Raw genomic sequence first — 22043 nt, 5'->3', positions numbered from 1 at the left:
GTATTTGTGCCAAACATGTATGCATAAGAATGTCTGGTGTGCCTTTGTTTTAATAGGGGGAAAAAAAAAAGAACCTGGAAAATATCAATAGTGAAAGGTTAGAGAAGACTATTTACTATGTAGATATTATGCATTTATTTTAAAAAATTTAGATGAAAATAAATTTAGATATACAAGTAAATTAAAACAATAGGATCCCATTAACAGATTCAAATTCACACACACACATATATTTATATACGTATATATATATACCGAAGTGATTTGTACTAGCAGAAAAAGGAAGGAGAAAACGATGAAGCAGAGGAGAGTGAATGTAGACTTTTTAATTCATTTAAAATTTTTTGCACTCTTAAAATGACTACTTATTCATCTATAGTGTTTATACATTTTTTAAATGAGAACAAGTAGGGGAGAGAAAAAATAAGGTAAGAAAAGCAAGATGAATTCAAGAATAATAGTAATGCCCCCAAAATGCATATAAAATTAAATGTGGGTCATAAATTTGACTCTGACCTTTCTTTCATGTTGACAATGTCCAGTATCAACCTGATTAAAAACAAACTAATACTCAGGAGACACACACCATTCCTGGAATCATTACTGGAAGAAAAAAATCAATTCTGAATCTCTAGTGATGTGTGGATGGTAACTTTAATACTATCCTTATGGCAACATCAATAAATTTCATAAAGCTGTTTCTTTTCAAATGTCTCCTGTAGATGGCCAAACTGCATTTTGGTCTTGCAGGTTTATAGGTGGAAGCTGGCAATTAGCCACAAAACAATTTGACCAAGAAACATGAGTCTGCTATGGCCTTGTTTATTCAAAGTGCATTATTTAGAGTGTCCCAAACCGTGGTTCCTTATTTTGTATTCTGTAAATATAGGTTCCTTGGTCAAATTGTTGGTACAGTGGTTAAGCTCTCAGCTGCTAGCCAAAAGGTCCGCAGTTGGAATATACCAGCCATGCCTCGGGAGAAAGATGTGGCAGTGGTCTGCTTCTGTAAAGATTACAGCCTTGGAAACCCTATGGGGCACTTCTACTCTGTCCTGTAGGGGCACTAGGAGTCAGAATCAACTGGACAGCAATGGGTTTTTTTGGTCAAATACCATAACACGTTAAATGTGTTTCTTGACTATTGGAATTTCTGGAGTCTTTGATAGGCAAAAATGCATTGAAAACCTTTAAGAATGAAATAGAAAATTTCATGATTGTCAAAAATATTTATATCTGGGACCGTGTTTTTACAAGGGCGCCTCCCAAGACTTTGGTTCTGTAGAGCACACTTCAGTGAACTACGTGAATAGGTGGTCCCTCCTTTCAAGTGATTCTCTACAAATTGGGTTTTGTTGCTGCTGTTCTTCGTTTTTTTTTTTTGTTTTTTTTTTCAGGGAGGCTGTTGACTGATAGGTCTTCTCTTGATCCCATATTTGATTTCTAGCCCTATTATTATATTTGCTATTTTTTACTGAGTTTGTCTTTTCTTTGCCGGTTTCTCTGCACTTTGAGTAACTTTTTAAGAACAGTTTTTGTTTTGCTGGTATCTAATATCATCAAGTCCCTGGGTGGTGAAAAGCTTAACATGCTTGGCTCGTCAATGAGTAGTCGGAAGTTCGAGTCCACCCGGAGGTGCCTCAGAAGAAAGGTCTGGAGATTTATTTCCAAAAATTCAGCATTGAAAACCCTACGGAGTATACAGTTCTGCCCTGACACACAAGGGGTCTCCATGAGTCAGAATGGACTCAGTTGTAACTGGTTTAATTGTCAATATTCTGACTCATGGAGACCCCATGTGTATTAGAGTACAATTATGAGTTGAAATTGACTCCATGGCAACAGGTTTTTTTTTTTTGGTTTAGTGCAGTGTTTACTGAATATTTGTTGGAAAAAAAAAAAAGTTTACAGATAGCCAAAAATCCATTAACTGTTACTGAGAGTTCCAAAATATTTTCCATAATACAAGGCTACATATATAGTTCAATTTTTTTTTCCCCTGGAATTATACCAACCCAATGTGCCAATGATCATGCTGATCAAAAACTCTGATTAGTAGCTCTAGATGTCTTTAATGATAGTTGGAAAACAAATTGTTTTTGTTGTTGTTGTGCCTTCAAGTTGATTCTAATGCACAGCGACCCTATAGGACAGAATACAACTGCCCCATAGGATTTTTTTGGCTGTAGTCTTTATGGGAGTGGATCTCTAGGTCTTTCTTCTGAAGAGCCACTGGGTGGGTTTGAACCACCAACATTTTGGTTAGCAGCTGAACACTTACCCATTGTTTCACCAAGTCTCTTTGGAAAACAAATGAATAAACACAATTTATTTAATTCACAAAAGTCTTCTAAAACATGAGGCCTGTGACAGAAAATAAAAATATATCTTGATGGGAAAAAACATGGAAAAACTAGTCCAACTTGTGATTTTATGAGGAGAAAACTAAGCCTTACGGGCTGAAGACTTTTGTCCGAGAGCACAGGTGTCCTTAAGGAAAAGTAGATATTAAAACTCACACTTCTCGACTTCAATATAACAAGGTTTTTTTTTTCCCCCTGTTTTCTAGTCCTCCCCCTTTGAAGATTTCCTTGTAACTCTTCTCTTTCCCCTTCGTCTCGTTCTTTTTCTTTCATTTACATAGCATGTGGCATTCTCCTGTGTGTATCAAGGACTCTTGTCGTCTCAGGGCTGAGAGGCCTAGGTGAGCTAGCAATTGGGGAAGCAGCACCTCCTTTCATTTATTGACAGGAAGTGCTGCTTCTGACAGCACTGATTCACTGAGATGAGAGACTGGCTGGAAACTGGTAGGAGGACTTCACAACAGCTCTGGGGCCAAATCGCGTCCACAGGCCATATGTCTGGCTCCTCTGTCATCAACAGATGATGAGTGTGCACACTCCCAGGCGTAATGTCACTGGGATCTTATTTGCAAACATATAAATGAATGACATTCAATTATGTTCCTAGGCAGTGTTGTCAAAACCACCAAGGAAACAAATTGGCTGCTTTTGCACAGTATATGATTCTGAGTGTATTAGCAAGTTTTCATTGCTTGGTTGTTCAGTATGCTTCTGAAGAGGTTCTTTTGCAGCCTGCTGTATAAGTGTGATATGTGCCTTTATACGAAATACATAGATATGATGAATTAGAGGATTACTAGAGACTTGGCTCAGGTAAAAAATTATACATAATAAAATCATCTGATTACTTTGCGGTTAGTTGTGAAATAATTAAAGAAAGGCAAGGTTTCTACAACTAGTGAAGTTATCTGCTAATACCAATTTATATTAGTGGAAAATTGATGAAAAGTTTAAAAATTTTGGCTCCATGAAATTCTATTCTTATTATATGAGATCAGAATTTTCCATGGCAGAAAGGGAACATCTCTGGTTTAGACAAAAATGTGTAAAGAAGAAGCAATATCGCTCTAACTTTACAAGAAGCTTCATAACACCCTTATAATGTTCTTGGAACAAATGCCTTAGAAGCTAAAAGGGCTCATTACTAAGTTTCCTTATTGAAACTGCTATTAGTGCTAACAGGAAACATCCATGAAATTGAATCAGGAAGTGAACTATCATTTCACAAAACACATAACCCCAATAACAATAATAATAATGGTCCTTTACTCTGGCGTTGTGTTTTGTAGCGCACGTAAACGTCAGTTACGCCCTTCAATTTGCGTACAACAAATGAAACACAGAGGAGCAGCTTCAGAGGCATCACAATCATTATCAACAAGCTTTATCATTCCCACTTCACAGGTTACAAAACTGAGATTCACAAAAATTAAATGACTTATCTAAGGTCATAAATCCAAATACTATTAGACGTGGAGCAGGTTTTTGGAATCTTAGGGCAGAGCGTTTTCTCACTTAACATACTGCTTTATCTGTCAAGAACTGAAAGGTCTATTTTGTACTGTAGCTGCTCTAAGTGTCAGAAAAAGGAACCCATCAGGAGAGAGGTGGAGGTAGCCCAATCATAGCAAACTTGAATCCTGAAAAAAAGGATAGTATTTAGAAGACAGAAAGAAAATGAAAGGAATTCTGAGCAAAGTAGTTGTTTTGAGGACTGAGATTATGTATTTAAAACACTTAGCACACACCTGGCATAAGAAAGAATGTTCTATAAATGGTTGCTATTATTAATATCACATATTGGCAAATTAATCACAACAATTTAGTAAAATTTATTTGGAGTTAGTGCTACACCAAAAAATCAGGAAAGAGTCAAATGTTATTTTTCTTCCCAAAATTATGGTGAGATTTTCAGATCTGATAATGGGCCCTTTTTACTCTCTCTCGATGCCTACAGAATTAGAAGGAATTTTGAGATATGAAAGGAAATAGCACAGGCTTAAGAGTTAAGAAAGCCCTGACATCCAGAGTTGCCACTTGGGAAACTTGAATTGTTGCTCAGATTAATTGAGAGATTATTTCAGAGTATAAATATCACTTTGTAAGTACTTCTTCACATAAATTCTTCTTTGGGTTACACGGTAAAATGAGAAAATGGGTAAATGAAACCACTAGATCAAACCATCATTCTCAAAAACGTATCATTTAGAAAATGGCTCATATTTGGGACAGATTAGTAGGAAATAAAACTTTTTGGATAATTTGCCATTAAAGTTCAATTTTACCAGATTATTGAACTTCAGTATTTTGTTTTCTGAAAACTCCTCAAAGTTTTGAGTTCTATATAGTCTTAAACATGTTTCTCCTTCATTTTTAAGCCCAGTGTTATCTCAAAACCAAAAAACCAAACCCATTGCCATTGAGTCAATTCCGACTTACAGTGACCATAAAAGACAGGGTAGAACTGCCTCAAAGGACTTCCAAAACTGTAAATATTTAGGGAAGCCATATCTTTCTCCCATGGAGCAGCTGATGAGTTTGAACCGCCAACCTTTCGGTTAAGAGCCAAGCGCTGAACCACTGTACCACCAGAGCTCCTTAGTGTATCTCAAGGAAAACTTAATTTGTAAGTTTCTGATTCTTTTATACTTAACTCATCCAGTTTTGTAAGAACTCTTTGATGTCTAGAAAGCCTTATCATTTTCTAATAACATAAAGTTTTTTCCTTTGGAAAATGGAAACCATGCCTTGTTTAAAGTAAATAAACTCAAACATCCAATTTTTAGGAGGCTCACAAAATCACTTTCTCTCCCTCTCTCTCTCTTTTTTTTTTTTTAATAAACTTTCTCTGTTAGTATCTTGGCTTCCAGCAATGATCATTCCAATTTAGGAAGGAATTGGAGAGTTTAACATTCTTTAGTTCAGTTCAATTCAATAAACATTTTTTGTTACCTCTGATGTATGGAGAAATATTCATGTTTTTATGGGTTATAGTGATAAAAAAGATACAGTAGGAAAAAATACCATGCATATCCTCAAAGAAGTTTATATCTAATGGTAGAGATTATATATATTCAAAAAATGTAATACATGACTGAATAAAATAAATACTCTGAAAGAGATAGAAGCAAAATTTTAGGTGGATATTACAAAAAGAATTATGAATTGGATCTGAGGAATTAAGAAAGGATTCTTACATAACAGATCAAATTCAAGCCAGTCTTTAGAATTACAGAAACTATTAGAATCCTGGGGAAAAAGTTGGAGAAAATTGTCCCTGGGTTATCAAAGCCATGGGAGAATAAGATAATGTGTGAATGCCAAGTTAAGACTTTGGAGTTTATTCCCTAAAAAAAAAAAAAATTTTTTTTTTCCCCTAGGTAATGAGAAATCTTTTGAATGTCCTTGAGAAGATTAAGTAATATAAATGGAATTTGGGCTTTAGGAAGATAATGCTGATGGAACTGTGAAGGATGAATAAGAAATGAAGGAGAGGGAACCATGTCTGATTACTTCAAGAAAAGTTGAGGACCAAATAATGAGGAGTCAATTATGGCTCCTTGGTTTTTAGTTAAGGTGTATATTAGTTCATTACATTGAATGTTAGTTAGTTAGTTACATTAAAAAGACCAAACACTACAAAAGGAAATCATGTTTGGAGGTCAATGAAAACAGGGAAATCCTCAATGAGATGGATTGACACAATGGTTGCAAAAATGCACTCAAACATACCAATAATCATGAAGATGGTGTAGGACCCGAAAAGAGTCCTATTATATATAAGGTTATTATGAGTCAGAGCCAACTCAGTGGTAACTAAAAACACATATTAGTTAGACTATAGACCAAAGTGGCTGGAAAAACAAGATCTAAAACTAGAGCAGTTTAAACATAAGAGAAATTAATTTTCTCCTTATGTAATACTCCAGAGGTAAGGCTGTGATCCAAAGTGGCGAAGTGACTCTGCCCCATGATGTCATGCACAGTGTTAATGAAATAATGACACCTGGCTCTCAACCACCCCTTCTGCATTCTACTGTTTGGAAAAAAGAATGAGGAAGTCAAAGGCAAGCAGCTTCCTTTATAGGAAGTGACGCTGAAATTATGCACATTGCTTCTGCTCACATTCCATTCATCACGTGACTCCAGGAAAGATTTCAATTCAGAGGCTAAAACTTAGTAACTAAAAGTCTAAGAAACTGTTTTCTAATACCTCATTCTTATCTCACTACTAGTGCTTGAAGTTATTTTTAGTGATACAAAGAAGTCTGTAGATACCATGAATGGCAGGGTGACTTGCATGATTCATGAGAGGTGAGGGCCAAAGAGACTAACAGAATAGAGAAGAAAAGGCCCCGTGAAGCAGTGTCTTCCTTTTTCTTGGTTTGAGGCCAGTGGGCTGACTCTTGTTGAATGCCCTGAAGTTGAACAATTGCTCTGCCACAAGGTTTCAAGTCCTGGGGCGGAACAGTCGGGGCAGGGATTTAGACTTATCAGCATTAATAAAAAAAAAAAATTGTGTAAATACAGGTTTAATGCCTGTCACCTACATAAGATCATAAGCTGCATGAGGGTAGTGACCTCGTCTTTCTTGTTCAACACTGAATTTCCCCAGTGTCTACCAAAAAACCTGATGTATTGTAGGGACTAAGTATATGTACAAATTTCTAATTTATGTTTCAAAAATGTTCAAACTTACAGAGAAGCTGAAAGAGCAGTACAATAAACAAACATGCTTATTAATTAATTTTTGCCGTATTTGCTTATTTATCTCTCTTTTTATAAACCAACAGAAAGTCAGTTGCAGATCTTATGACACTATTCCAAAATATTTCAGATGAGGAGGGAGGAAGAGAGGAAGGGAGGGAGGGAGGGAGGGAGGGAGGGAGGGAGGGAGGGAGGGAGGGAGGAAGGAAGGAAGGAAGGAAGGAAGGAAGGAAGGAAGGAAGGAAGGAAGGAAGGAAGGAAGGAAGGAAGGAAGGAAGGAAGGAATAAAAAAAAGAAAGTTAGAAATACCTGCCTGATGGCCTCCCAGTTCCTTTCCGTTTTGAATTTACCAAGTCTTTGTGTTTACTCTTCACTCCCAAGAAAACTTAGCTAAAACGATGTGTGTAATTATATATATACATTTTACAAGAAAAGCTGAAGTCATTTACATGAATGTTATTTCTGAATAGTCTACAAAAATGGATTCAGTTTTAGGATCATTTAAAAGCTACTTTAAACCAAATGAGTATTAATTTTAATTTTATAATAGTTCAAATGTATATATTTTTCCCTAAAGAATAATCATTAGCTAAACAATAAGGGCAACATAGAAAGGGCCAAAAACTTAGATGGCGTGAAACTGTGATACAATAGCTTTTCTCTACTATGAACTCTAGAAACATTTTCCATTGGGTATTTTTGTTTTACTTTGATAAGAATAGTTTGACAAGTGGGGTATTTATTAATAACCCAGCACCCAGTACCGTCAAGTCGAGTGATAAAAAAAAAAATATCTTCAGAAGGTTCAGCAAATCCTAGACGATTTCTCTGTGATGGAGGAATAAGTTATCAGCATTTTGATAACATTCAGAGATGATCCTAAAAGAAGTGAAAAAACATCAGTAAGCTCAAGACGATACTATAATTAGACTTTAAGAAGTTAGAAGTGGGATAAAAAAATCAAACAAGGGACTTGAAAAAAGCACAAAATTGATGTTTGGAAATGAATCTGTAATTGGTATCTCCAAAATATAAATAACACTGTCATTCGTGAAGGACCTACCAACATCTCAAGGGCCCAGATCCAGTAAATGGTAGAGTACAGATAAAAGTTTAAGTCCATCTGACTAAAAAACGAATACCTTTTTCTCTTCTCTGATATTCAGCCCCTTCTACATCAATGAGAACACTTAGAGAAAAAAAAAAAAAAAATCCTGTGTTTGGAAGGCTCATATATTTTCCCCTCAAATTAAATGGAAACACTATATTTTACGTGAATATCCGTTATCATGAGTATTGATCAACAGATTTATTCAGGGAGTGCTACAGTATTTTAGCTTTCAATAGTCTCTTTTATTCTCACAATAATCTTGCGAAGGAAGTAGTAAAACTACTAACATTACCATTTCAAGGCAAGGTAAAGAAGGAACATCAAGATTAAATGATTTGTCCAGTGTCATGTATGTTAGAGCTGTTGAGAAGACTGTCCAGGTACCCTGGCTACCACATATTAAGCAGTAATAAGGATTCAGAATTTTCAAAATCTTTGCTGTTTTAACAGCTAGATAAATTCTATTTAAATAACAAATAATTAACAAATCAATTGTCATTAGAAGGTTAAACTAAAATTTAATGTTATAGATCATACTAAGTTTTTCTAAATAAGATCCCATTAATCTGAGATCACCCCTGTCAAAACCTACCCTTTACTGTGTTAGGAAGACCAAGATCCCTTCTCAATCCTAATATTCACAGAAGACATTGGGAGAGCAGAGCTGTGCCAACAATCACCCTGGGTTGTTGCAAAGGTCCTAAAGATTATTGAGATCATCCTTTTTTTTTTTTGTATTTGTCTTAGTTTTCTAGTGCTACTATAACAGAAATACTGTAAGTGGATGGCTTTAACAGAAATTTATTGTCTCACAGTCCAGAGGCTAGAAGACAAAATTTGGGATGCCTGCTCCAGGGGAAGGCTTTCTCTCTCTATCAACTCTGGGGAAAAGATCCTATGATTAATCTTCCCCTGGTCTAGGAGCTTCTCAGCTCAGGGATCCCAAATCCAAAAGGCATGCTCCACTCCCAGCACTTCTTTCTTGGTGGCATGAGTTCCCCCACTCTCTGCTTGCTTCACTCTCTTTTTTATCTCTTATAAGATAAAATGTGATGCAGACCACACTCCAGGGAAACCCCTACTTACATCGGAACAGGGCTGTGACCTGAGAGAGGGTGCTGCACTCCACCCTGATCCTCTTTAACGTAACCTAATCTTGACTTTAACCACAGGCAGAGACTAGGATCTATAACACATAGGAAATTTACATCAGATTCCAAAATGGAGGGCAACCACACAATATTGGGAATGATGGCCTAGCCAAGTTGACACACATTTTTGGGGAACTCAATTCAATCCATAACAGTAAATTTTTAGGGTCTCTTTAAGAATATGATGGAATATATAGGGCCACTTTTCAGAGACTAAAATATAGCAAAACAAAACAAAACCGAAAAAGATCAGGGAACAAAAAGTTGGAGCAGATAGAAAGGATAGTTCATTCACTATAGGTTAAGAAACTCTGGTCTGGCCACATGGGATTGAATCAATGTACCAGCTTTAAAACATAGTAGGAACTGAAAGATTAATCGATGACAGCATGTTACAGATGAATTCACAATGAATCACGAAGGAAAAAGAGACCATTGGTAAGGATGTAAAAGAACCTGGGCTAGGAATATGATATTCTTTCAGTAGGATGGCTTAGATAACGATCTGTATCCCTCGGCTCCCCATTTATTAAGGAGACTTTATACCTGGGCTGTTCAATTCACCTGAATATCTAAGATAACAATTCAAGGAAAAGCAATAAAAATAAATAACAGGATGCAAAAGTAAATGAAGAAATATTAAAAGTAATTAGATTTTCTCAAAAACAAAACTGTCAACAGAAATCTTTAAATTATGAAGAAATGAAAGGTTTTTTTTATCATGGCTAATAATTTAATAGAGTTATAGTTAGATATGAAGAGAGGAGGCCATATATGCACATGCATTTGAGTAAAAATGAGCATATGTGTTCTCTCTGTCTCTCACACACACACGTGTAGTACACAATCTATCTTTCTAGTTCTTAATATAATTTCTTTGATGATTTCATTTCTAATAGATTCAAATGCAGTCTCTCAATGGATGTGGTGGAAAATATAGATCTTTTCATAGCATGAAAAAATAAACCAGATATTCTGTGAGCAGACTGCTATGTACAATTTCCAAGTAAACTCCAGGGCAGTAAGATATGGAGACCCCCCTCCCAAAAAAAAAAGTTGCCAAAAAGCTTATGGAATTCTGGAAAAACGTCTACCTCACAGAATGTGTTTGTGTAATCAATAATTGTAAGTGTGCTTAAAATATTTTTAATTAAATTAGAGCTATAAATAAAATAAAAGATATTCATTTTTTAATTTTGCAAGAGTATCTCTGTAAACATGAATAAAGTTCTAACCCATCCTGAGATAAAAAACAGACTGCCTAGCAACTGTTTTAACTAGTTCTTCTGAGGCTTTCAAGAAAAAATGGTTGTTTGGAGGAGGAATATTTGGATTGTTTGTTTTTTGTTCTTATATCAAAGTATATAACTAGTCTTTCTAGTCCTTTTTCTTTCTGTCATTATAATTTGATACAAACAATGAAAAGAAGGAAGGAAGGAAAGAGAGAAGAAAGAGAAGGAGAGAGGGAGGCAGAGAGGAAGTCAGGAAGAGATGGAGGAAGGAAAAAAAGAAGGGAGGTAGGAAGCAAGAAAGACAGATCATAGGTAGTTTTAGGCATAGCTCAGGAAATCAAATAATGCAAATTGAAGTCAGGTGCGTCTGTTTATCATATACCAGCACATACACCTTCTTATTCAACATCTACAAATCAAATTCAAACATTGCCTCAAAAAACTACACTTTCATTGAAATGTGTGACAGGTAAAAATGTGTGTTGGTGGCATTTCTTGACCCAGGATTCAAGAGCAACTTTGAAACTCTGTGTCTACTTCATGGAGCCATAGATCACCAAGAAGATGTTCTCATAAAGAAAATTTGGCAGGTTAGGTCATTCTCCTCTTTCCTGACTTCCTGGTTAAGTAAAAGCACACTCATAAAATATTTACAGTCTATTTTCACAGTATGTCCCAGCATATATCTCTCTGCCTTGGAAAGGGAGAAAAACTGTGTGATGGGAATTAAACAAATACTAAGCTATGTAGGGAGCATTCATTGCTTCCTTTTTTTTTCTTTTAAAGAATGTAAATTTCAGTGTTTATTATATTAATATAGCTTTTATGAGTTTGGGAGGGAAGAACAGAGAGTGGATTTCAGATTAAATTCAAGAGTTAATGATGTATTGATGAGTTTGCAGTAAGCAAAAACACTTACCACTCATCTATCAGTTTGTCGTACTGTGGTGGAGTGCGTGTTTCTGTGATGCTTGCAGGTATGCCGCCAGTATTTTAAATACGAGGAGGGTCACCCATGGTGGACAGGTTTCAGCAAAGCTTCTAGACTAAGACAGACTAGGAAGAAGGGCCTGGCAATCTACTTCTAAAATCATTGGCCAGCGAAAACCTTATAAATAATAACAGAACATTGTCTGATTTAGTGGTGGAAGATGAACTCATGTTGGAAGGCTCTCAAAATACAACTGAGAAAGAGCTGTCTCCTCAAAGTAGAGTCAACCTTAATGACATGGATGGAGTAAAGCCTTCAGGACCTTAATTTGTTGGTATGGCATGGCTTAAAATGAGAAGAAGCAGCTGCAAATATCCATTAATGATTGGAATGTGGAATATATGAAGAATGAATCTAGGAAAATTGGAAGTTGTCAAAAATGAAATGGAACACCTGAATATAGATATCCCAGGCATTAGTGACCTGAAATTGACTGGTATTAGCCATTTTGAACTGCAATCATCTGGTCTGTTATGCCAGGAATGACAAATTGAAGAGGAACAATGTTGCATTCATTGTCAAAAAGGACATTTTAGTATCTATCCTGAGGTACAGCTCTGTCAGTGGAAGGATAATATCCACACACCTGCAAGGAAGACCAGTTAATATGGCTCTTGTTCAAATTTATGCACTAACTACTAATGCCAAAGATGAAGAAATTGAAGATTTTTATCAAATTCTGCAGTCTGGAACTGATTAAACATGCAAACAATGTGCACTGATAGTTATGGGGATTAAAATGTGAAGGTTGGAAAGAAAGAAAGAAAAAGGATCAGTAGCTGGAAAATATGCCATGGAGATACAAGAAATGGCATAGGAGATCTCCTGATAGAATCTTGTACGACCAGTGACCTATTCACTGGAAATACCATTTTCAACAACATAAACAATGACAATAGTCATGGACCTCCCCAGATGGAATAAAAAGGAATTGAATTGATTAAAGAGACAATGGTGAAGTTCAATATCATCAGTCAAAACAAGGCCAGGGGCTGACTTCGGAATGGGCCATCAATTACTCATATGCAGGTTACAGCTGAACCTGAAGAAATTAAAACAAGTCCACACAAGAGCCAAAGTATAATCTTCAGTATATCCCACCTGAATTTAGAGACCATCTCAAGAATAGATTTGACACATTGAACACTAATAACTAAAGACCAGATGAGTTGCAAGATGACATCAAGGACATCATACATGAAGACAGCAAAAAGTCATTAAAAAGAAAAGAAAGAAAAAAAACACCAAAATGGATGTCAGAAGAGACTCTGAAACTTGCTCTTGAATATAAAGTACCTGAAGAAAATGGAAGAAATGATGAAGTAAAAGAGCTGAACAGAAAATTTAAAAGGATGGCTCAAGAAGACAAAGTAAAGTATTATAATGAAATGTTCAAAGAACTGGAGTTAGAGAACCAAAAGAGAAGAACAGGCTTGGCATTTCTCAATCCAAAAGAAATGAAAAAAAAAAGAAATTAAGCTTTGAGTTGAATGTTGAATGATTCTATGGGCAAAATACTGAATGACACAGGAAGTATAAAAGGAAATGGAAGGCATACACAGTCACTGTATCAAAAAGAATTGGTTGATGTTCAGCCATTTCAGGAGGTAGCATATGACCAAGAATCAATGGTATGGAAGGAATAAGTCCAAGTTGCACTGAAGGTATTGATGAAAAACAAAGTTCCAGAAAACGATGCAATACCAATTGAGATATTTCAACAAATGAATACAATGCTGAAAGAACTCACTCGTCTATGCAAAGAAATTTGGAAGACAGCTACCTGGCCAACTGAATGGAAGACATCCTGTTCCAGAGCAAAGTGATCCAACAGAATGCGGAAACTATGAACAATATCATTAATGTCACACGCAAGTAAAATTTTGCTGAAGATAATTCAAAAACGATTGCAGCAATATATTAACCAAGAAATGCCAAAATTCAAGCCAGATTTAGAAGAGGATGTCAGATGTCAGGTGGATCTTGGCTGAAAGCAGAAAATACCAAAAAGATATTTACCTGTGTTTTCATTGACTATGCAAAGGCATTCAACTATGTGGATCATAACAAATTATGGATAACATTGCGAAGAATGAAAATTACAGAACACTTCATTGTAGTCATGCAGAACACGTACAAAGACCAAGAGGCAGTCATTCAAACAGAACAAGGGGATTCTAAGTATATCCCACCTGAATTTAGAGACCATCTGGAATGACACCAAGGACATCATACATGAAGAAAGCAAAAGATCACTGAAAAGACAGGAAAGAAAGAAAAGACCAAGATGGATGCCAGAAGAGACTCTGAAACTTGCTTACAAATGACAAGCAGCTAAAGCAAAAGGAAGAAATGATGAATAAAAGAACTGAACAACAGATTTCAAAGGACAGCTCAAGAAGACAAAGTATTATAATGACACATGCAAAGAGCTGGAGATAGAACCCAAAAGTGAAGAACATGCCCAGTGTTTCCCAAGCTGAAAGAACTGAAGAAAAAATTCAAGCCTCGAGTTGCAATAGTGAAGGATTCCATGGGAAAAATATTAAACGATGCAGGAAGCATCAAAAGAAGATGGAAGGAACACACAGAGTCATTATACCAAAAACAATTAGACGATGTTCAACCATTTCAAGAGGTAACATATGATCAGGAACCAATGGTACTGAAGGAAGAAGTCCAAGTTGCTCTGAAGACATTGATGAAAAACAAGCCTCAAGGAATTGACGGAATATCAATTGAGATGTTTCAAAACTGAAATGCAGCGCTGGAGGTGCTCACTTGTCTATGCCAAGAAATATGGAAGACAGGTTCCTGGCCACCTGACTGGAAGAGATCCATATTTATGCCTATTCCCAAGAAAGATGATCCAACTGAAACTGTAGAACAATATCATTAATATCACACGTAAGCAAAATTTTGCTAAAGATCGTTCAAAAACAGCTGCAGCCGTACATCAACAAGAAACTGCCAGAAATTCATGCCAGATTCAGAAGTGGATGTGGAACCAGAGATATCATTGCTGATGTCAGATGGATCCTGGCTGAAAGCAGAGAATACCAGAAGGATGTTTACCTGTGTTTTATTGACTATGCAAAGGCATTCAACTGTGTGGATCATAACAAATTTTGGATTTCCAGAACACTTAATTGTGCTCATGAGGAAACTTTACATAGATCAAGAGGCAGTTGTTCAGACAGAACAAGGGGATACTGATTGGTTTAAAGTCAGGAAACATGTGCATCAGGGCTGTATCCTTTCACTATACCTATTCAATCTGTAAGCTGAACAAATAATCCGAGAAGCTGGACTATATGAAGAAAAACGGGGCATCAGGATTGGAGGAAGACTCATTAACAACCTGCGTTATGCATATAACACAAGCTTGCTTGCTGAAAGTGAAAAGGACTTGAAGTACTTTACTAATGAAGATCAAAGACCACAGCCTTCAGTATGGCTTGCACCTCAACATAAAGAAAACAAAAATCCTCACAACTGGACCAATGAGCAACATCATGATAAACAGAGAAAAGATTGAAGTTGTCAAGGATTTCATCTTACTCGTATCCACAATCAACAGCCATGGAAGCAGCAGTCAAGAAACCAAAAGACGCGTTGCATTGGGTAAATCTGCTGCAAAGGACCTCTTTAAAGAGTTGAACAGCAAAGGTGTTACCCTGAAGAGTAAGGTGCGTCTTACCCAAGCCATGGTATTTTCAATCGCGGCACATGCATGTGAAAGCTGAACAATGAATAAGGAAAACTGAATAAGAATTGACGCCTTTGAATTGTGCTGTGGGTGAAGAATATTGAATATACCAGCGACTGCCAAAAGAATGAACAAATCTGTCCTGGAAGAAGTACAACCAGAATGCTCCTTAGAAGCAAGGATGGCAAGACTGTGTCTTACATACTTTGGACATGTTGTCAAGACGGATCAGTCCCTGGATAAGCACATCATGCTTGGCAAAGTACAGGGTCAGCAGAAACGAAGAATACCCTCAATGAGGTGGATTGACACAGTGGCTGCAACAATGAGCTCAAGCATAACAAGGATTGTAAGGATGGCGCAGGACCAGGCAGTGTTTCATTCTGTTGTGCATAGGGTCACCATGAGTTGGAACCAATTTGATGGCACCTAACAACAACGACATATATATGTATACACACTGGTCAGTGAATAACATCAAAGATGAAAGATGTCACCTTGAAGACTAAGGTGTGCTTGACTCGAGACATGGTATTTTCAATCTCCTCATATGCTTACAAAAGCTGGACAATGAATAAGGAAGACTGTAGAAAAATTGATGCCTTCGAATCGTGGTGTTGGTGAAAAATACTGAATATACCATGGACTGCCAGAAGAAGGAGCAAATCTGTCTTGGGAGAAGTACAACCAGAATGCTCCTCAGGAGCAAGGATGGCAAGACTACGTCTCACATACTTTGGACATGTTATCAGGAGGCATCAGCCACTGGAGAAGGACATCATGTTGGATAAAATAGAGAGCCAGTGAAAAGGAGGAAGACCCTCAATGAGATGGATTGACACAGTGGCTGCAACAATAATTGTGAGGATGGCTTAAGACTGGGCAGTGTTTCATTCTGCTATATGTAAGGTCCTTATGAGTCAGAACCTACTGACTGGCACCTAACAATGAAAACAGCACTTGTACCTACTCTTACACCTACACACACACACACACATAGAGAGAGAGAGAGAGGGAGGGAGATTTATCTCAAGGAGATTGTTCACACAGTTGTAGATGCTGACAAGTCCAAAGTCCGTGGGAGCTGGTCAGGCTGGAAGTTTCTCCTAACTCACATAGCTGCAAAGGCTGAGGAATCCAAGATTGGCAGGTCAGATGGCAGGCCATTGGCTCACAGGCTGCAGAGGCTGATGCATCCAAGATCGGCATTTAAGTTAGTAGGCTGCTGGCTCACAGGTTGAGGAGGCTGACAACTACAAAGATCAGCAGGCAATACGGCAGGCCACTGGCTCAAATCCCAAGAATCGGAGGTCAGGTGATGAAGGGCCAGATGCAAGATCCACAGCAAGCAGTTTTGCCAGAATGTTCATATATATATTGGATATAGACCACACCCCAGAAGAAACTCCTCTTGCAACTCATTGGCTGATCACATCATATCACATCATTGGGGATGACTACATCATTGTACAACTGCCAAATTATATCATTACATAACTGCCAAATTAGATCATTACCTAACTACAAAAAACAAAACCACTGAGAATCATGGCCCAGCCAAGCTGACGTAAAACCTTAACCATCACACCCTGGAAAAGGACACAATACTTGGTAAAGTAGAGGGTCAGAAAAAAGGAAGAAGATACTCAATGAGATGGATTGACACAGTGGCTTTAACAATGGGCTCAAACACAGCAACAATTGTGAGAATGGTGTAGGACTGGGCAACATTTCATTCTGTTACACATAGGGTAGCTATGAGCCACAGCTGACTTGACAGCACCTAACAACAACAGTAAGTAAAAATGATGAATTGAGAAAGAATCTCAAGCAAAGAAGGGGGATACGGTGGATCTAAAATATGAAGGAAGAGTAATATAAGTGAGAATACAAGTAATTTAGGAACATAAATTACCTATCTTCTTAGTTTATGACATTATTTTTATATCTTTTGACTACATTCTAAGACTTGATTGCCAAATGAATTTGTTGTTCTTGCTGTTGTTGTTGTTGTTAGGTGCCATTGAGTTGGCTCCAACTCATAGCGACCCTATGCACAACAGAACGAAACACTGCTCGGTCCTGCGCCATCCTCATGATCATTGTTATGCTTGAGCTCATTTTTGCAGACATTGTGTCAATCCACCTCATTGAGGGTCTTCTTCGTTTCTGCTGACCCTGTACCCTGCCAAGCATGATGTCCTTCTCCAGGGACTCATCCCTCCTGACAACATGTCCAAAGTATGTAAGACACAGTCTTGCCATCCTTGCGTCCAAGGAGCATTCTAGCTGCACTTCTTCGGAGACAGATTTGTTCGTTCTTTTGGCAGTCCATGGTATATTCAATATTCTTCACCAATACCACAATTCAAAGGCGTCAGCTCTTCTTTGGTCTTCCTTATTGTCCAGCTTTCACATGCATATACTAAATGAATTTAGTAAACATAATTTTGAAAAGCCATAATATAAAAATTCTACAACAATAAAAATTGGTCTTTATAATCATTATGTGTAATACAGAAATGGTGTTCCTTCTAGAATACATTCTGAGCTTTTGGTTCCTTTACAATTTCATCAGTGACCAAATATGAAAGATAGAATTTGTTGTTTACTGCTTTCCTGAAGGAGGGAAGAAAAAAAAAGTTTTTTATTGCTTGCAATTATCTGAGAAATTGCTATAATTTACTACATCACAATGCAAGCTTGGATTTCCCAGATTGGATTCTGACCTCAAAGAGGAGCTTAAATGCCAAGACTGTATTTCAACTATGCTAAGAGCCATTGACATACATGAAATTCCATTTGTTTACATTATAATGAAGGCTTATTTTGACACATTATTCTATGTATTTCAGCAACTTATCATCTACTAGGGTGTTATGAAAGCAAAACAAAACAAACAAAAAGGTAAACAAATAAATAAATAAATCCATCCTTTGTGAACTAGGGACATTTTCCATTTTCATATTTTTTATGGTCTAGTTCTTCATGTTTCCTAAAGGTAAGTTATGCACAAGAAACCTGCAGTTTCTTGACTAGCATTTTTCTTTAAATATTAAATATTGTTTTTGAAAATGTTTGGACTACCAATACTGTGCACAATAATTTTCCTATTGGAAATGAAGCCTGATGCTTATCCATTTTTATTTAATGTCCAAGTACAATGTTATGTAGAGTGGTTGACTAATAAATTCCTCCCAAAAGTTATGAAACTTACAATTTCATGAAAAAACAAAAATACAGACACTCTTTGATGGAGTGGTTTATATGTTTAGCAGATTTACATGTTATTTTTTGTGAGAGATTTGGATTCTTACTGATGTAGGTATCATAACTAAATCTGTTAGATTTTATTTTTTCCTAAATTTTATGACAGCCCTAAGTGTATAAATGAAATGATTCCATAGATAATTCAGACCCAGAGCTGCCAGAGAGCACTGTATTTAAATTGTTGTAAACTTTCCAACCCGTAAAAACCAAACCCGTTGCCGTCGAGTCAATTCTGACTCATAGCGACCCTATAGGACAGAGTAGACTGTTTCCAATGAGCTACTGGTGGATTTGAACTGCTGACTTTTTTGTTTGCAGCTGAATTCTTAACCACTATGCCACCAGGGTTTCCAAATCTTCCAAAGGACACATTAATTTTCTATCACCTACAGTGGGTGTCTCATTTGAAATAGTCCCGTATTTACTGCTTTATGCATCCAGGTTTCCAGCAAAGTTTGATAAAAATCTTCGATTTATATATTTGATGATTATACAATGAGGGAAAAATTATAGTAGTTTACAAGTAAACCAAAATAACTTCAATGGCAGACGTCCTACTTCAGCCACGTCTGCCCTTGAACTTTAGTTTACTGTTGTAAGTTAACAATGTTCCTGACCACCACGGACACCCAATACGACCTTCTCTTTCCTTTCTTCATTAGGGTTAAAGTCCTTTATTATGGTCTCACTGCTTGGGGCATCTTTACATTATTTCACAGAAATCCCGTATACAGCATAGAAACTAGGAGTGATAAAGTACATGGATGTTGGAGCCAAGCAACCAAACTTACCAGCCATCTAACCTGGGAAAACTGATTCAATTTTTATGTGTCTTGGTTTCCTCATCTTTAAATGGGAATTATAATAGTACCCATCTCAAGGAGTATTTTGAATATTAATTAATACATATAAAGCACTAATAGTATCTGCCCAAAAGTTGCATAAATTGCATGTGTTAGGATATGACATTATGGTAGAGATATGGCATGTTTAAAAAATACTTTACTAGTCTTACCATTTATTGTTTTGGGGTTCACCAAATATATTTTTAATAGGTCAAGGAAAATAAAATACCCTCATTCCTTTAACAAATATTTATTGAAGATACACATTTGAGCTCAGACCAACTCCCTGAAATTATTGGTGTTACTTAAGAATCCAAAGGTATAATAGTGAAGGGTGCAGAACCTACGGAAATATGTGATTGGAATTACTCTCTGAGCCCAAGGTAGGAACTTGTCACTATTGGCAATGTCCCCAACCAATCACTTAGAATATTTATGCTGGACAGAATTAAACCTGCTCAGCTGTGTATCTGCTATGTGACTAATGGCTATCAGCTGGTACAGATGATCGGACATAAATATTTCCTTCCCATTGATTTGATATCTTTTATAGGCAAGTAGACACTCGTCTTTCAAGACATTTTATAATCAAAGTAAAATCATAGCCAGGGTCCCACTTCAATAATTAACCAATTAGAATATTAAGAAGTTAAGCAATCTTAGCCTCCATAAAGTTTTAATATGAAGTAATATTTTAATCATCTAGTATAAGTGATATACCCATTAAGAAAGTTGTTGAATATCCTATATTATGTTCTTTTTTGTAAGTAGCTTCATTCCCAGTCCCAACAAAAATCCACTCTGTGTTGATCTCTCTTTGAGGGGCTACTCACACAGAGATGAGCAAGACTTAGTCTCACAGAGGAGAACAGAAAAATGTAAAACTAATGCTAATATTAAGTTTTCTGCTATACTTTTATAAGGAAATGTTCTGGACTACATGAATTGTAATGAAACTCTGGTAGGCTGAAACCAGGGGTTAGGACATATGGACTCTCAAGTTTTTTGGTGTGCTCTGAACAGATTAGTATTCTAACAGAAAGTTCAGGAACTTTCTTAACTGTCCCAGAATGTCCAGGGCCCTTGTAAGCTATATCCAGTCACATCCCTTAATTTGCCAAGGACCATAATGTCCAAACAGAAGAATCTGAATTTGGCAGATTGAATTTTTAACATGTACAAATGTAACTGTTGATTTTGGGTGTCCACAGAGACTAGGGTGAATGGAAAGACAAGAAGGACCCCGAGGGAAATGACTACAAGTGACAGCAAAGCCCAGTTAATGGCCCAGTCTAAACAACTGGGTTTTTGGTCAGAGGAAGCTGTATTTCCAGTGAAACTGTGGGGTAACTCCTGACATTCCCTGATGTACAACACCCTTCTCCACTTCCAGGATTACTTGCTGAGAAGGAGAATACTAAAGAATAGAGAAAAAAATTTGTGTCATTAGCAGCTCAGAAGCGCTGCTGCAGAGGCCTACCTGAAAGAGCTGGCCTTCAGATTTAGAAGATGTTCTGCTAACCCAAGAGAGTGGAAAGAAATTAATAAATGAAAATTATAAAAGGAGGATAATAGTGGCATAAGCAAACACCTGGTGAAGGGAGGTCAGGGTAGGCAGTGCCCCACAGAGCAGAGGACCTGCTCAGTGGTAGGACCAGCATAGGTCACACGTGGGAACCACCACTCCATCTTCCCAACAAATGGTGCTCTTCTTTCAACCTTAGATCCCCTCTCCTCAACGGATTCACAGAGGGAGTAAATTGAGTGTGGTAAAGTCTACCAACCAGAGGCCACGGTGAACTCACCAGTACACAGAAAAGACAGGTTAATTTAGCAGGCTACAACAAGGGAAAACACAATGGAGAGGAATAGTAGGGCATCTCCGTGGGAGAAGTGGAGAGGGTTTTTTGGTTTTTTTTTTTAATTTTTATTGTGCTTTAAGTGAAAGTTTACAAATCAAGTCAGTCTCTCACACAAAAGTTTATATACACCTTGCTGTATACCCCTAATTGCTCTCCCCCTAATGAGACAGCACACTCCTTCCCTCCACTCTCTATTTTTGTGTCCATTCGGCCAGCTCCTGACCCCCTCTGCCTTCTCATTTCCCCTTCAGACAAGAGATGCCAACATAGCCTCATGTGTCTACTTGACATGAGAAGTTCATTCTTTACCAGTATCATTTTCTATCCCATAGTCCAGTCCAATTCCTGTCTGAAGAGTTGGCTTTGGGAATGGTTCCTATCCTTGGGAAACATAAAGTCTGGGGACCATGACCTCCAGGATCCTTCTAGTCTCAGTCAGACCATTAAGTCTGGTCTTTTTACAAAAATCTGGGGTCTGCATCCCACTGCTCTCCTGCTCCCCCAAGGGTTCTCCGTTGTGTACCCTGTCAGGGCAGTCATCGGTTGTGGCCGGACACCATCTAGTTCTTCTGGTTTGAGGCTGATGTAGTCTCTGGTTTATGTGGTCCTTTCTGCCTCTTGAGCTCATAGTTACCTTGTGTATTTGGTATTCTTCATTCTCCTTTGCTCCAGGTGGGTTGGTGCATTGATGCATTTTAGATGGCCACTTGCTAGTGTTTAAGTCCACAGCTGTCGCTCTCCAAAGGGGGATGCAGAATGTTTTCTTAATAGATTTTATTATACCAATTGACTTAGATGCCCCCTG

Source organism: Loxodonta africana, chromosome 3, assembly GCF_030014295.1.
Source record: "Loxodonta africana isolate mLoxAfr1 chromosome 3, mLoxAfr1.hap2, whole genome shotgun sequence".
NCBI classification, from domain to species: Eukaryota; Metazoa; Chordata; class Mammalia; order Proboscidea; family Elephantidae; genus Loxodonta; species Loxodonta africana.
Note: the sequence above shows the minus strand (reverse complement) of the source record.